The 17,764-nt window shown below is 46.5% G+C and overlaps 1 long non-coding RNA gene across 1 annotated transcript; it reads left to right on the top strand.

The window, feature by feature from the left end:
* Positions 1–367: 367 nt before the first annotated feature.
* LOC144314372 (uncharacterized) lies at positions 368–8,197 on the top strand. The gene is made up of 3 exons (XR_013380248.1): positions 368–506; positions 6,508–6,598; positions 7,505–8,197. It is a non-coding gene; the product is annotated as an uncharacterized LOC144314372 (long non-coding RNA).
* The last annotated feature ends 9,567 nt before the right edge of the window (positions 8,198–17,764 follow it).

The following is a 17,764-nucleotide window of genomic DNA, read 5'->3' as shown; positions in this document are numbered from 1 at the left end:
CACATTTTGACAAAACTTTTCAAATTCTAAGTTACTCTGGGAAGATTACTGAAAATCAATAGAAAGAGTGAGTTTTCAGGGCCCTCCCTACATTTTAACTCTTCTCTCCTCCCTTTATATTGATAAATAAAAGAAGTAGAGTCCCAAATTGTTATTTTTCAGCTCCTGGCTAGAAAGAAGATGAAGGGTTTTGATGAGGCATGAGGATGATCTTTCCCAACAATTAATGATAAAATAGCATGAGATGGGGTATTAAGGGAGGCAAAGAATTCTTCCTTTAGGGACCTTTAAGAAAAGAACTAAGTGATGACTGGCAGACTCCAAGAAAGAACATGGTAATTTCCTTCTATGATGTCAGTTTCCAAAAGGTCAGAAATACTGTCTTTCCCCGAATCTTTAGCTTTCCTCCAATAATCCATTATGAATCTGACATCCACTAATTTGCCTAAATGTTCCTTGAACTTGATGGGGTAATGAGTTCCTCAACTTTGCTATTACCTGTGAAGGTAAAACTATGTCTCTTATGCTCTATGGGTTGCCTACTTCATATCTCAGGATATGGCAAGCAACTTCAATTCACTTATGCCCCTCTCATCATCCCTTTATCTAGAATTAGTAGTCTTAATATTATTGTGGGGGTTTTTTTGTTTTTTTTTTGTTTTGTTTTGTTTTGTTTTGTTTTGTTTTTAGCTTGTGCTCACCAAAAGTTTTTCTAGAACTTGCCAATAATCTTAATTCCTCGTTGTGGTGTGGTGTTGTGTTTACCATCCTGTTTAGTGGTGGGATTATTGGGCGGGAACACCATAGTATTGAACAACGATAAGATAATGCTTTCTGTCCACACTTGAGACCAGATTCCCCAAACTTGTTCTGAAGAACTAAGTCATTTGAATTCTTATCGCTATTACTTGAAGAGAGAGTTTTGTTTACTAAATTCTAGGTTGAAGAGGTAAATGGTTCTAAATGGAATGCAGGTCTTCTCAATGCTTTTAAGGGGCTGGAGAGCTCTCGGACTGTCAAAGAACAGGATGACAGTCCTTCACTTCTCCTGAACGTCTTTAACCACAGGATCCCTTTTTCTAAGTGTACTTCTTGTGATGAAAGTCTGTGGCACAGGTGTCGGAGAAAGATGAAGTTGAAAGTTATGTGCCTGAAATGTGCTAAGAGAATCTACTCTATATGGTGTTTCTGAGAGGGAGAATAGACATTAATCCTAGATATCTTGTACAAATTTAAGAATTTATGATAACATGTGAAATTTACTTATTAAAAAGATCCTTAGTAGAAAAAAAGTTCCCCTCACATTCTGCTGGTAGGATTAAAGATTGGCATAGCCTTTCTGGCCGTTGATTTCACAATGCTTGTCAAAAATGTTAAAAATGTGAGTACTTTGTAAGCAACAAGTTCTTCTCTAGGAATTTATCCTAAAGTAATTATTAAATCATATTAAGACTTACTTCTCATGTTATTTACTCCCATATAGTTTATAGGCTTGATGTTAAAAAAAAAAATTTAATGGCTGGCATGGCAAGAGCACAAACTAATCAGAACAGATGGCTCCTGTACAGCATTGGTGTCACTGGACTCATGCACAGCAACTAAATATTAGCCCTGATTCTTTATAGGAGAGACGGAAATTAAAAACAAAATCTTGCAATAGGGAGATTGTTACATAAATTGTGATCGATCTATGTGATGGAATACTTCCCAGCTAGTAAGAGTAATGTTATTGAAGACTCTTTCATGGCATAAATATTCTTGAAATATTATGGGAGAAAAACAGTTTAGAACTGTGTGTAGATGACAGTCCTGTTGTGAAAATGAAATATATATACGTGGAGAAAAGATTGGAAAGATACACATCAAAATACCAACGTCGATTATCTTTGGTAGTTTTGTTTTCTTCATTTTATTAGTCTGTATTCTGCAGGTGGGGGGTCAGCAAACTGGTTTGTGAGCCAAGGCTGGACCACCATCTGTTTTTATAAGGAAGTTTTATTGGAACACAGCCAGGGCTATTCATTTATGTATTGTCTATGGCCACTTTTGAGCTACAATAGCAGGGTTGAGTAGGGACAACAAAACCTAGCCCACAAAACCTAGAATATTTGCTAGCTGGCTCTTTACAGAAAATGTTAGCTGAGTCCTGGTCTAGATTATCCGTAACAAATACCTCCTACTTGTATAATAGAAAGACTTAACACTAAAACAGAAAGCAATAAACTATGGGGTTTAAATACGAAAACTTCCCTTCTAAAAGATGGACATATAAAGGAAAAACTGTCAGACACTGAGTTATATTTATTTCCCATATTTATACCTCTCAAAAAAGTTTCAAGGGGAGAATAAAACAGAAATCTAACAGCCTCTTAGATGCCATCTGAGATAGAAATCACCACACAGAATGCATAAGTGAAAGTGTTGGGGTTTTCAGACAAGAATGAGTTTTAACCAAGATACCAATAACATACATCTCCTCACCCACCCATTTTTCCCTTCTCCCTCTTCCCAGTCCCTTTTTCCCCTTCCCCTCTCCCTCTACCCAGTACACAGAATCTCAATAACCATCCTATTTGAACTGTTAAAGGGCTGATCCTGTCTTTGGTTCCTTGAATTCTAGCTTCTTGTGTACTGACTCCCCCTCCCTTTTTCCTCACTGCCACCCCCCAGGAGATGAGAGATTCCCCCTCTGGAGAACGAAGGTCTCCAAGGAAAGAGCAATAAATATTGACATTTGGGGGTCTCCAAAAGCAAAATATGGCCTTTGACCAGTCATCAACACACTCACAGATTTCCACTTGCTTTCTAGGTCCTCTCTATTAAATATAAACAGAAGGCCAAGGATCTTTAGATATTTGAGAAAAGTCTTCAGTGTGAAAAAACCCAGACCCTTCTCAAAAAAAGAAAAAAGAAAGACAATACAAGAGCTAGAATGAATATTAAAAAACAAACTATAACATCCCCAGAGTGATAAGAGAATATATTATATCTATGAAAATCAGCTGGTGTAGAACAAAAAGGAGTTCTTGGAAACTGAAAGTATAATGGCAAAAATACTAACATGTAATAATAAGAGATGGAAGATAATGTTGAGAAAATCAGAAGATCAAATTAGGAAAAGAAAACCCCAAAAGATAGCTATTATGGGAAAAGATCTATTTAAAAAGGCCAAATTCATGTATCTTGATTCTACGGTCAGGAAGGTCAGAAAGTAGACTCACAGTAAGTAGAGACAGAGACATTTTGAAAGGAAAATAAAATGCAAGAAAACTGCCCAGAAGTTTTCAGATTCAATGACCCATTGGCTTTCCAGAGCCATGAATGAGAAACAATTGACACTGAGTCCTCTTATGGTGACAATTCAGAACAAAGATAAAGAGAAGGTTGTAAAAGATTTCAGGGAGAAAAAAAATCATACTTCACGAATTGGGGGTTAAGAAGATCCAGAGACTTCTCAACAACAGCAGTGGAAGTTAGAAGACAGTGGAGAATAGCCATCAAACCCTAGGAAGAGAGTCTTCTCATCCTAAAATTCTACACTCAGCAAATTCTTTGTCCAAAATATTTTTCAGAGTTAAAAAGCAAAAACAAAACAAAACAAAACTACACCCCCCCACCTTGAAACTCCCAGAGAGCTACTGAAAGGTTTATTTCATCGAGATGAGCATATATGGGTTGCTATACAAAATATCATAGACTAACTAGGTGGCTAAAAACCGTAGAAAGTTTTTTCCTCACAGTTTTGGAAGCTGGAAGTCCTAGACCAAGGTTTAGCCAGCTAGAGTTCAGGTGGAAGCTCTCTTTGTGGCATATAGTTGGCCACCTTCTCACTGTGTCCTCACACAGCAGAAAGGGAGAGAGGGAGGGATGGGGGTGGGGGTGGGGGAGAGGTTTGCTATCTCTTTCTTGTCTTATGAGGGCACCAGCCCTATCAGATTAGCATCCACCCTTACCATCTCATTTGTCCTTTATCAGTTCCTCATGGGCCCCATCCCCAATCTAGTCACATTGGGTTTTAGAGCTTCCAGTTATGAATTTTGTGGGGACCCAAAGTTCAGACCATAACAAGGGTGTAAACCACAAGAGAGGAAGATAAGGAATCCAGGAAGCCAGAGGGAGAGGCAAACAAGAAGCTGTAGGAACAGAGCGTTGCACAGGTCTGGAGAGTTCCCAGCCTGGCATACACCCAAAGGGCCATAGGAGGGGGTCATTTAAGAAGAAAAACAATGTGTTTGAGACTGGAAATCTGGACCAAGAGGCTGATGGAGCTGGGAAGCACAGTGGAGGCACAAACCTGGAGTTCTTTGTGAGCTGGTGGTTTTTCCTGTGCTGTTCCCTCTTCTGGAATACTACATTCACCCAGCTAATTCTCATTCTGCCTTTAGGAGTCACCTACAATGTTAGCTTCCCTGAGGGAGGCTCCCTGACCGCCATATTCTTCTGCGGTGCTGACTTTTGCCAGTTTCCTTCTTAGCTCCCATCTTAAGGAAGAATTGTTGGGTATTCTCCACCCTTCCCTCTTTCCTCTTCCAAATGGGCATCGTGGAGAACTGAAGGACCTCCCATATACAGTAGGATCCAATGATATCTGAGCTGGGCCCGGCACCACCTCTTTCTACTATAACCTGCACTTCGGTAGAGAACAGAGCCTCTGCCTCTGGTCTGGTATCCATAGTAGGCCCAGGGCCTTAAATTTTCTCTTTGATCTCCCAAGGACGGGAGGAGAGATAAATTTTTCTGACTTCTATGGAGGTCCCCAGTATGGGCATTCAAATCAAAGTGCTGACTTTTAATTCTACAACAGCTAACCTTCCTAGGTGGGTAAGTTAGCCTTACTGAGTCTCAGTTGTTTCCTTTGTAAAATGGGCCTAATAGTAGGAATAGGATGTGTCTCAAGATCATTCCTAGAATTAAATAAGGTAACAGCTCTAAACCACTCAATATACATCTGGCTGGTGGTGCTCATTAAATGTTCGTTATAGTTATTATGGCTGCTATGATTGAGCAAGAGCAAGTTGGGAAGGCAGGTGCTTAGCCAGGCTCTTCAGTGTTGGGTAGTCCAGGAAGGAAAGGGAAAGTAGGACTGGCAAGGGAGAAGAATCTAGTGTTTACTGAGCACTCGCTCTGTGCTAGACCCCGGACTTTCAACTTCTCATGGTACCGTTGGTGTCCCCATTTCACAGATGAGAAGCCTGAGCCTCAGGAAGTTAGTAGCATCACTTGCGAAGACAGGAGGTGGCAGAGGCAGGTTGGAAGACAGATTTTCTGCCTTGAGGGTGCCTATGCCATGCTCTGGGGGGTGGGGGCCCTGAGGGCTTCTGTCCCCCTCTTCCCTAACCTCTTCAGGCCTGATTCTCAGCCCCGTAGCCCTCTGGAGCCAAGTTGGGGAGCTCTGAGGCCAAGCTGAGGGCGGGAAGTTAGATCATCAGCCATCCTTTAAGGGGGTAATTAGCTGACTACAAAAACAGATTCTTTAACCGCAGCAATTCGCCCCACCAGGGGAGAGGGGAAGTCAATGTTTTTATTATAAACGGAATCATAGAGGGGTTTAAGGCTTAGTAGTGTTTGGTTTGGTTTTGTTTTTTAAAGGCCTGAGGTGGATCTTGGCATCTGCTATCCCAGCCCAGAAGAAAGGAAGTTTATTTTCTGGGTCAGATTAAAAGACTTGGGCTTTCTTGATTTTTATTTTCATGGAAAAGAGCTGCCTTTGCTGAGTCTCCCAGACCCTCTGTCCCCCTCTTATCCAGATTTTCTGATGCTTTTCCAGCCAAGTGATAGGAGGCAGTTCAGGTAGTTAAAAGCCCGAACAGGAGGCAGTGAGGGGGGGCAGGGGTGGAGGAGTGTAGAGAGAGAGAGAGAGAGAGAGGGAGGGAGGTACTTGTAAAGCAGCTCCACCGTGATGGGGAAGGGCTGCTGAAAAGCCAGAGGGCAGCCTGAAGGTCTTGGGATCCAGTGGAAACAGGGTGGAGCCCAAAGGAAGTGCTTCAGAGGCTCAATTTACTGCTTGTGTGACCTTGACCAAGTGACTTAACCTCTCTGAGCCTAATTTTCGAATTGATGTAGGGAGAGGGGGGCCCTATCTTGTCCAGGGAACAAGCCTACCCAGCATGATGTCATGTCTTAGGGCACAGGCTGCCTGGGTTTGAACTCTAGCCCCAGCCTTTACTTGCTGGACCAGCACATGACTTAAGCCCTTGTTTCCTCATCTGTAAAATGGGAATCTTATCATTAGGGCTGTCTGAGGTCAAATGGAAAATGTGCTTAAAGTAATGCCTGGCCCATGGTAAGTACTCAAGAAACACCAAAACACCAGTGATTTTATAGGATTATTTAATAGCATTGTTAATATGATCCCTCTTGTTTCTGTAAGGGGAGTCATGGATAATAAAGTTGAGTTTAGGGTCAAATAATGGGAAGATATAAATGTCTAGCTAAGAAATTTGCATTCAAAGAACCAACTTTTGAATTAAAGTGACCTAAGATGTCTCTTTATTCAACCTACTTAAGTAACAGATGGAAAACCAGGGCTCAGGAAGAGGATGTAGCTTGTTCAAGGTCCTGCTGTGGCTGAACTGTAACCAGGAAGGGCAATTTAGAGGTAAGTCAATAGATTATCGGTGGGAAGGCTTCCCTTCTAGAAATCTCCCATATTACAGCTCCATTGATGGTATCTAGAATCCTTCCCAAAGGGCTTGCATTTTAAGGCACCTTTCCTATTCACATGCAGACACGTTAAGCCCATGCAGGACTATTCACACTGTAGTCAGAGTTAGTTTATCAGAAGATTTCCAGTGTGAGAGTAGGGTCTTGCTGGGGAGTTCCAGGGGCAGATAAATTGTGATCCAGGGTAGAGGTAGAGCCTGGAGTCCTTAAGGCTAAGTTGGCCTCAGTGCGGTTGGGGGGTGGGGCTGCTGAGAAGCCAGATGGCAGCCTGAGGACCCCCTCTTCCCCCTTCCCAGAGGCACCAAATATATATGTCTTTATGGTTGACCCAAGGCTTTTATAGTTTGGAATCTACTGAGTTTTGGGCAGAGATTCCTCATCCTTCCTGACCACTCAGAACCCAAAAATGCTCGAAACGTTTGGCCAGTGGCATCTTAACCTCAGGGGCCCATTTGCAACTAGGCCCAGTGCATTGGGTTCAACCGTTTCCCCAGCCCACACTATTTCTGGGTTACGCTATTGCTGCATTCATGTGTTCAGATCTTTCTCCAACTGGAAGAGACTTTGGACATTTTATAAGGATATAGGGATATGTTAAATAAAACAAGATGGTCTCCAGCCCCCCTGACTGACCCGCCCCCTTAAAGAGCAAAGCAAGGAGGAAAATGAATGTAGAGCAGAATGCTCAAGTAAGGTGAGGTTGGAGCGCTCTCCACTAATCCCAGGAACCCGTCTCACCGGACTGCATCTGACTTGGTCCAGGGGGCAACTTTGGCCTTTCTGGAAGCTAGGATGGAATCTGTTTCTTTAACCCTCTGAACACCATCATTGTTATTTCTAGTCATAAAAGACCAGCTGAGACAGAAGCGAAACTTTCCTCAACGGACCCAACCATGATCATGGAACCCCCTCCCCCAGAAGAGGGGCTGCCTTCCTAGCCCTCCATTCGTATCATTAGTTTACCTATTTATAGGTATGCCTGCTATGGGTCAGCACTGTTCTGGGCTGTGGGCACGCAAGTGTTAACCAAACATTCCCCCCCTCCCACCGTGTCCCCCCACCCCGGGGCTTACCATCAAGCCTGTATGTTTTGGCACATTATCCATTAAAAGTCAAATCCTGAGGAATTCTCTAGGACCTTGCCCTCTCTGAATGCAATAAAGACACGTTGGAGAGGAATGTGGATGAGTTAGGGTCCAGCCAGTCAAGTGCTGTTTTTTTTTTAATTTAAATTCTAATTAGCATATAGTGAATTATTGGTTTCAGAGGTTCATTAGTTGCGTGTAACACCCAGCGCTCATTCCGTCATGTGCCCTCCTTGATGCCCATCACCCACTTACCCCATCCCCTCTCCCGCCTCCCCTCCAGCAACCCTCAGTGTGCTTCCTATGATTAAGAGTCTCCTACCGTCTGTCCCCCTCTCTGATTCATCCTGTTACATTCCCCCCACCTTATTCTGTGCTCCTCTGTTTTGTTTCTTGAATTCCACATAAAACTCGAGTGTTTTCAATGAGGGGAGTGAAGTCAGGGGACTGATGACAGCTAGAGGAGGGGTAGAGGTGCTGAGCAGGGGTCGGGGGTGGGGGCATGCGGTGGAAGCAGCTACCACCCTAGCCTCCCGGGGCTGGCGCGATAAAGGGCACAGGCTGTGTTTCCCAAGCACCGGGACCAGGGTCACCCAGTGGAAGCTATGGCCTGGCCCGTAGCTTCCTGTCTGCCAAGGGCCTGTGCCACAGGCAGATGCAGTCTCTGAGAGCCACCTAAGGCAGAGAGAGAGACACAGCACAGCGGGGTGAAGGACTGGCTTTTCGGTCTCCCCACCTTGCAGGCTCCCACGGGGGCGGCCTCCCAGCTAACTCCTTAGACGCCGGTGTTTGCAGGAGCCTGAGATCCACGGGCATCCTGCAGAGTCAGCGGCCCCTCCAGCTCTGCTGTGGAGTAGGGCCCACGGTAGACGTGTGTGCAAAGCCGGTGGCCGGCCATGGAAGGGAGGCCTCGGCAAAATCCTGTATAGTAGCCCAGAGAATAAACTCGCTGTGATCCTCAGGGGTAATCCACAGAATTCAGTGGTGACTTCTCCTGGAAAAATAAAATAATGACCACCACCAATGTAGCAGAGCGCCTCCCTTGTGTTAAATTCTTCCCCAACGGGACACCTGGTGGCTCAGCAGTTGAGCACCTGCCTTAAGCTCAGAGCGTGATCCTGGGGTCTTGGGATCGAGTTCTGCATCGGGTTCCCCGCAGGCGCCTGCTTCCCCCTCTGCCTCTGTCTCTGCCTCTCTCTGTGTCTCTCATGAATAAATAGATCTTTAAAAAAAGATTCTTCCCCAACCGTGAATATGTGTGTATATATCCTGTTGCTGGGCAGTTTTATACATGAGAAAATGGGAGGCAGCCCACCTGCTCGAGGTGCCGTACTGAGCCAGAGGCAGGACCAAAGCTTGGGTTGCAGGCTGCCTTGACTGCAAGCACTATGGCCTCAACCACAGAGCCTTGGACCCCCGAGGCTCCTGGGACAACAGGCTCTGGAGCTACACCGCCTCTCTCTGCACGCTGAGTCCCCGAGAGACAGAGGCAGCTCCCTGGGCAGGGTGCAGGGCTCAGACCCGGATCTAGAAGGAGAGCCTCCTCTGGACACCGCTTCCCCCACCCACACACCAGGTAGCGTGTAAATGTCTGGGGCCACCCAACAGCCTGGAGGACAGGCCATGGAGCTGTGGCAAGACCATGCACGGCCCTGGTGCCCAGGGGACTGAAGCCAGTGACTCAAAGGGCAGCGCGTGTTTGCCTCAAGGTGTGTGGGGTCTGTCCAGCGCCGGCATATCTTCCCCTCACCCTTACATTCCGCCCAGTCGATGGCATATAGGGTTGGCCCTCCCTGGGCCTTTCCTGGCTGGCCCCGCCTGTGTGGCCTCCAGCTGCTCCTCTGCGGCTGCCTGGGGCTACAGGATGCCACACAACGAGGCTCCTACCTGCTCTGGAGTTCAAGGCTGATCCCACGTTGTGTGTCATCTGAATTGGGAAAGGGGCAAGGAGGAGGCAGCGGGCCTCCAGACGCAACGGGTAGAACACTGCTTTGAGGCCAGGTTCCCATGACCCTACTTGCCAGTCTCCAGTCATTCCCAGATGCTGGGCAGGAGCTGTGTCCTCTGAGGACCTCAGATGGCCAGAGGTAGAAAAGTCAAATCAAGGTGAGGAGCTGGGGGGCTGGGGTGATAGGGCAAGTTTTCTTTGAAGGCCACGCCACGGAGTTTCTGATGTGGCTTTCACACGTTGTAATAGGCCTCCCCGTGTGACAGGGCCTGCGGCCCCGGGACCCTGGCTTTATCACTCCCTAATCTCAGTTTAATTGCTGTGGTCAATTCACCCTGCACTTAATAACCCACAGCTTGGGATATTGTTTAATATGGTTGACACACACTTTGCTTTAAATGTCAGCACTGGCCGGGCCTGGGGACTTGGCAGGCTCCCTGGGAGAGATGGCAGACGAGTAGTGTCATCTGCTCAGCGTCTGGGATGCTGGTATGTTGGCCGTAACTTTGCTGGCTGGAAGGGCTCAGCCACTGCCCAGAGCTGAGCTATTGGATGGGGACTGCCATCTCCCGCCCGTCTCCCAGGCCTACCCGGCCCGGAGCTGCTTTCCTCTTGCTGAGTCTCACCCAGGGGCCTGGGGAGAAGAAGGGGCGTCTGTCAGGCAACCATCCTTTGCTTGCAAAGTGGGTTGTGTCCAGGCACGAATGAGCGGCCCGTGGCCCTCTGTGTGGCCTGGTCCGGGTTGTGTGTTTGTGACCAAGACCCCAGGGGCGGCTGTTGGGTAAATATCACACTCTGGTTGAAGGATTGTAAGCAACGTGGGTGAGGACAGCTGCGTCAGGATGGCTCTGCCTACCCGTGGTCGCTCTCAACGGGCAGACTGGATGGATGCATTTTGGCGACCCGACTCAACTTCCGTTCCTTCTGCTTCTGATGAACTATGTGATTCAGCTGGATGGCCCAAGCCAACGGAGCTTCCCAGCTAGACTCTTGGGTCCTTAGGACCACTCACTGAAACTCTCTGTGGGAAATGCTTTTTAATCTACAGGACACAGGCACCCAGGAGTGCTGGAAGGACCCCTGACCCAAGCTGAGCCAATCAGCTTCTCTTTCCTGGGGATCAGGAACTCAAGATGAAGAGACAGCACTGCTGTGGCTGAGGGCATCCCTGAACGGGAATGCGTAGTCTAAGGAGGCATGGGGCTGCCATATATTTGCCACTGGGCCAGGTTGCAGAGGAAGAAGAGTGAAGTATACAGACCTAGAGATGAAAGGGAGAGGGCCCCCCACCCCAGAGGGCTCTCTAGCTCGTGGGTCCAGTCTCCCCCAAAAGAGTAGGGTTTTCCTGACCCTAGTTTCCCTGAGATATCCTAAAGCTGCGTGACAAGTCCTCCCTTTTGCAGAAGCAATGTGGGTTGGTTTGCCATCTTCAAACCAAGAGCTCTGCCTCGAAGAGTCAGGAAAGTATTCTACACAGAGCTGCCAGGCTGAGGGCTCGTCCTGCTATTAGGAACTTGTATTTGGGATCCAGTTTGGGGGTGGGGGTGGGGAATGGAAATGTGTCAGGAAGGAGTCTGTCGAGGGTCATGTTGGCTTTGGGTGTGGGGTATTTGTTTCTAGGGCTGGAGCGCCCATCAAGCTCCTCTCCTTGGTTGGGTTTCTCCTTCTACCTTTGACATTTGGGGAGGAGCTGGAATCTGGCATTTGAACCCCAGATCCAGCCTGGGCCCATTTGCTCTAGCCTCTGGTCTGATTCCACTGTCCAGGTGAGGATGGCTCCTTGCAGACTATTTGGAAAACTCAGGTGTGCCCCAGAGTACCCGAGAGTCAGTTTGGGAGAAACTCCTCCATGGGCTTTTCCCCTTTGGGCTCAGCCCTAGGGAAAACTTCTATACCCTGAGACCACCTACACCCCACGATAGCCTGTCCTCCAAGTAGGACAGTGGCTAGGCCCACAGTACTTCTAGGGTGCATGAGAAGGTCTTAATGTTAATTTCTTTGAAAATCAGAAGAAGATGAATGTGATAGTGATAAATATATAACAAGGAATCCAGCCTGGATTCAATTTGCCTGGATTCAACTTGTCTTTATACCAACACAGTTGTAAAATAGAGGTTCTAATATTTTTTTTTATGAAGGAAGGGACAAACAACTTTCAAGTGTAACAGTACTAACACAATACTAAAAGTGCCCAAGTCCCACAAACAACGTCATAATACGGCCCTGTCCATGCCCCTGCTCCTAAGCACATGTGAGGGTTCCAGCTTCCTAGGAACCCCAGGTGGAGCCCACCATCAAAGCAGATAGATGTGCCCTGAATTGTTTAGTGTGGTCTGTGGAGAGGGCAGCTGCCCCAAGTGCCTGCTGCTCTGACTCCCATGTCCTGGCCTTGCCTGCTCTGTACGGGTCGGGACGGGGAGATGACTAGCTGCTCTGGGATCATTACTTTTCCTGTCAGAATTGAGCTCAAAATGTAGCCAAATGGAGGCCTGAGCTCAAGGCAGAAGCTCTGAAGACTCTGCATTCTGCCCAGAGGTATGAACACTGGCCCTTGCAGCCCATCAAGTTGTACCTGAACTCTACCCTGGTCTCTTGCAGGTGGGAACCAGGCCATGCCCTGCTTCCTTTCCTTCCCAGAGGCCACAGAAACTAATGAGAGCTATCAAGTGTCAGATTCATGTCCTGTGTTATTTAATCTAATTATGCCAGCAGCCCCAAAGGAGGGTACTATTATTAGTCCCATTTTATAGACACAGAAACCGAGACTCCGAGAGACTAAGAGGTTTGGTCAAGTTCAGAAAGGTAGTAAGTAGCAAGGCCGGGATTTGGTGTGCCTGACACCAGAGCTTATACACCACAAACCCCTGCCCCCGACCCCCGACCAGAGGGCTGGCCTCTGGGTATGGGGGGCACAGCCCCCTAAAGAAGCAGTGTGCAGTGTTTCCAAGGTGAGGCACAAATGTGGCGTCCTGGGCATCGCCAGGAGACTGTTTGGTGATATATAGCACTCTGTTTATTCCATAGTTACATGGGCAGAGAAGAAAACATATGTAGTTTATCCAACAAAACCATGATTTCTGAGGCACTTGGATGGCCCAGCGGTTGAGTGTCTGTCTGCCTTTGGCTCAAGTCATGATCCTGGGGGCCTGGGATCGAGTCCCGCATCGAGATCCCCACAAGGATCCCGCTTCTCCCTCTGCCTATGTCTCTGCCTCTCTCTCTGTGTCTCTCATAAATAAATAAAAAAAAATCTTAAACACACACAACACACAACACACACACACACAAACCCCATGATTTCCTGCTAGACAAAAGTATATACGTTTTTAAAAGCAAGTTGATTTAGAGAAAAATATTAAGCAAATAGGGTACGGTTGACATACAGATAGAGCAAAATAAAAAATAAAAAAAATAAAAAAAACAAAAAATAAAAACAACAACAACAACAACAACAAAAAAAAAACAAGACAAAAAGCTCTAAATACCGGTATAAGAAAGAGACCTCAAGATCATCCGTCATAATCTCTGAGTCATAATCTCCAAGTTATCTGATGAGTGTCCTTGAAGGAGAGCTTTCCCAGACTCAATGTCCATATCTGAAAAACGGGGAGGGTCCTCACCAGGTTGTTGTAAGGTGCAAAGGAGAGGTCACCCAGTAGCTGGGTTGCCAGGCTCTGTGTAGGAGGAATTCAGGGAAGTGGGACAAGGGGCTGCGCAGTCAGGCGCTTCTCTTCCTGTGAGCTCTCAGACGGGGAGCAGGAAAAGTATTCTTGGATAGGAAGACTGGGGAGGGCTTGGGCTTGGAACTTGGAGTTCTCCGTGCTTAATTCCACTTGGGACCTGCCCCAGATCACTAGGCCTCCCAAGTAACATGATATAAATCCATTTAATTGAACATGAGTCTTAATTGCCAAAATTACCTGTAACATAAGCTTCTTCTGCAGCTGTGTCCTCTCCCGGGGCTGGTGCCAGTTCTCTGGAGATGACTGGGTCCCAGTGAGGCCGAGACCTAATGGGGGTAAGCTGTCTGTGGCTTTGATTGTTCCGCATAGGGCCTAGGAGTGGTGGAGAGGTGCCAAGAACGGGAACCCACACTTTGGAGCCAAGGCCTCTCAGGCTTGCTCTTCCCTAGACCATCTCAGACCCTTGCTTGACACAGCCTGTCTAGCTTCTGCTCCAAGATGCCATCCCTGGTTAAAGATGTCAGAGAAGTCTCTCATTTTTCTGGAATCTCCTCCAATCCTGGATGTCAGGGCCCATGTCCAGTGTTTCTATGATAATCCCAAACCATAGAGCTCACAGTGCTCAACCGGTTGGACCACTCAGCATTGCTGAGGATGACTAGTAATCAGAGGGGACAGGAGACATGAAATAAACCCTGGTAGTGGCTACTATAGGCCATGTGCCTTGGCATCAAATATCCTTATCTTCACTAAATAATGTAAGAAAATAAAAATGGCCCAAAGAAGGAAAGAACAGATAACTCAGATCTACCAGTTATCAGTGAAATGCAAATTAAAATTTATATCATATTCATTTGTTCACCTATCAGACTACAAACAACTTTCAAGTGTAACAGTTTCAGTATTGTGTAATGTAGGGAAATGAACATTTTTTTTTAGTTCTAGTGGCAGTATAACTTGAAAATGAGAAAATCTAGCAGGATTTACTAACATTAAAACTGCCTGGGCATGCCCCTTGACCCAGTAATTCCACCTGTAGGTATCTATCTGCCCTAGGAAAGTACTTGCACACGAACTAAGGATAATTTGCACAAAGATGTTCATCACAACATTGTTTAGTAGGCAGCTGGAAACAACCCAAGGGTCCATCCTGGGGCAACGGTTAAATAACGTGCTGGGGCAGCTATCGTCTCCCCAGGATTTACTTCATGCTCCAGTCCTCTGGTTAGCACGGACTGTCAGTGATGACCGAAAGGTAGAACTCTATCTACAGACTTGGAAAACGCTCTAAAACTTCTTGTTGGTAAACATAAAAACAAACAAACAAAAAAACAAGAGTGAGAGAGATGCAGGAAGATCCAAACAGTACAAAATAAACTATATAAAACGAACACTTAAAAAACAAACAAACAAACAAACAAACAAACTTACAGAACTAAGCCAGAGCAATACCATGTATTTCTAGAAGCATCTACAGAAAGAGGTCAGGAAGCAGACCCACCAAACTAATGATAGTAGTCAGCGCTGGCAAGGGGTATGGGACTAGGGGAGGAGGTCTCAAGCTTTATATCAGTTGTCTGAAAAAAAAAAGTTTTACAAATGGATGTATTCATGTGCTCTTTAGGTAATTAACAGTAAATATATTGATGGGATTTGGTGAAGGATATGCGGTGGTTTACTAATTCTGTCAACTTTTGTATTTGTCCAAATCCTCCACAATAAAAATTTAAGAAATAAAAAATAAAGTTGTCATTATAAAAATGATGGCCTCCCCAAAATATTGCTCTTTCTAAGAGATCTATTTGACATGCCCAGCTCTGCCCTCAGGGTGCACCTGGCTGACTTTGGCCCCCCTGTGCCATAGGATGGCTGATGATGGTCTGTCTCACTGAATGAATGAATGAATGAATGAATGAATGAATGAATGAATTGTTTCATTGAAAGCGAGTAGGATCTACCAACATGGATACTTGTCTTTCAATGACCTATTTCTGGTGTTTCTGCTCAAGGGGCTCTATGACCAATTTGGGCGAATGTGGGAAATGTGGCTCACACTCTTCCTCAGGACTGGAGAGGTGAGTATCTTGGGGCTGGTGGTATTTCTAAAGGAAGAAAAAAAGGCTTCCTTACCTCAACCTCAACCCAGTCAGCAAATGAGGGGCTTCTTTACAGGGGCTCAAACTGCTCCTTTATCAGGGCTCTGGGCCAAACTCTGGCTTAGAAGAGGTTCTGTAGATGGTTTCTAGACTATTAGACGAGACGAGAGATGGGACTTGCTATGCAGAACTCTTGGAGAGGAGCCATGGGTCTAGAGTCCCCCTTGGACCAGGTTTGGAATCCCATTTCTCATTCCCACCATTCTCTGGCTGAGCTCAGGGCAGGCATAGATCCTCTACAATGGGGATCTTTCCCACGGAGGCAGTACATGGTCTCAGACCCTTGACCCAGTGCTCTGGGGCAGCCATGTTAATTGATAAGACAGCCTAATAATGAAAATATATGTGCCATTCCCGTCTGATGTTATCTACGAGAACTGCCTTTCTCAACATCACATGTTTGAAAATGAGAGAAAGAGGGGGGCCTGGGGAGCTCAGTGGTTGAGCATCTGTTTCGGCTCAAGTCATGATCCCGGGGTTCTGGGATCGAGTCCCACGTCGGGCTCCCTGCATGGAGCCTGCTTCTCCCTCTGCCTGTGTCTCTGCCTCTCTTTGTGTCTCTCATGAGTAAATGGATAAAATCTTAAAAAAAAAAAAAGAAAAGAAAAGAAAATGAGAGAAAGAAGGAAAGTCTGTGTATATAGTTGCCTGTGGGTATTGGGGGAGTGTGTTGGGGAGGCTTGGCAAAGGGGAGAGGAGTGAGGGGAACAGATGCAGAAGGGAGATACGGGGCACTGAAGGCACATGTGCCCTCAAATACAAGCATCCAGTTATAATCCAGGAGACAGTAAGAAATAGAAGAGAGACCAAGGGCCTTGCCATCTGAGTGTTAATTTTTTGAAGGGTGTGGAGAGAAGCAAATATCCCAAGAACACCTCTCCAGGCCCTGCGTAAATCTGTCTTCAGGTTCTTCTCCATTATCCCCATGTTGTAAGTGTCATAAAACACCAGGTTGACACAACTCAAATGACCTGCAATTGGAAATCACCCATCTCGCCAAAGATGCATTTCAAGAAGCTGGCGAAGGTGATCCCTGAGGAGTCCTCGGAGCTGCTCTCAGAGCCACCGCTGGAAGGGCACGTGGTGGAGCTAAGGCAGATGGCAAACGAACAAAGGAAGAGCTCCAGGGATGATCACCCACTCAGGGCCTTGCCAGAGGAAGAGCTAGCTGTCGAGGTCCCAAAAGGGTCTTGAGAAAATGAATGAAGTCCTCTGACGTGTTCACAAAATGAGCCTTTTTGCAATAATCTTTGCCTTCAAAGCCAGACGTGGCGGGACATCCGTTGTATCAACACAGAACCCAGTTCTGGGGGAATTATAGCTGAGAGAGAAGCTGTTCTTTGTGAGTTCTCAAAAGGAACTCAGTTGTCACTGCAGCTTGAATGTGGTTAAACATCATTTTTTAAAAAGATATTTTAACCTTGAATAAGTTTAGCTTTGTGATTTTAAAGGGAATCACTTTGGGCAATTTGTGTGTGTGTGTGTGTCTGTGTGTGTGTGTTTCAGGGAGCCGAACCCTGTCTGGGGAGCAGATACAAGGAAGATCCCTTTGCACACTGATATTTGAAACGTATCTTGAAACACGAGGAGGAGTTTGCCCAGTGGACAAGTAGAGGGAAAAGCACATCTGGCGGGAGGCACGAGCAGACGAGGTGCATTTGGGGTACAGTCTGGAGACTGGTGTGGCAGCACCAGGGAGAGCAGATGGCCAAGAGCAGGGGAAGAAGATGTAGAACTTGGATGGAGGCAGCTGGTGGAAAACCTTGGGGGCCGTTGTGGTGAGACTCCCTCCTACGGGCAATGGGAAGGGTTTTCAGTCGGGATGTGATGTGATCAGGTGCAGCCTTTAGAACATTATTCCAGAAGCACAGAGAGGAGCCCTGACAGTCCAGAGTTCCTTGATGGTGATGCAGGAACACCATACGGACCCCACGCTGCATAGAATAAGCTGTAACTCACTTAACCCTCACTGCAGTCCTGGGAGGGACAGAGAGGTTAAGGAATTGCCCAGGGCCCCACCCAGGGCCCCACTGCAGAGCTGGGTTTCAGACTCGAGTGCGTGCTCTCACCCAGTCTGCCCCACCGGCATGTCAGGTAGCCTGGTTTCTCAAAGTGTAAAGGGATTTGATTCTCTGTTTAGATATATATATATCCAAAAGAGAGCTTTGTATCACTATCATAAGTGAAAAAAAGTCATTTTGTTTTCTATTCCACATCAAAATAAATATC

Source organism: Canis aureus, chromosome 5 (genome assembly GCF_053574225.1).
Source record: "Canis aureus isolate CA01 chromosome 5, VMU_Caureus_v.1.0, whole genome shotgun sequence".
NCBI classification, from domain to species: Eukaryota; Metazoa; Chordata; class Mammalia; order Carnivora; family Canidae; genus Canis; species Canis aureus.
The sequence above is the reverse complement of the archived record's forward strand: the minus strand, read 5'-3'. Positions and strand labels throughout refer to the sequence as shown.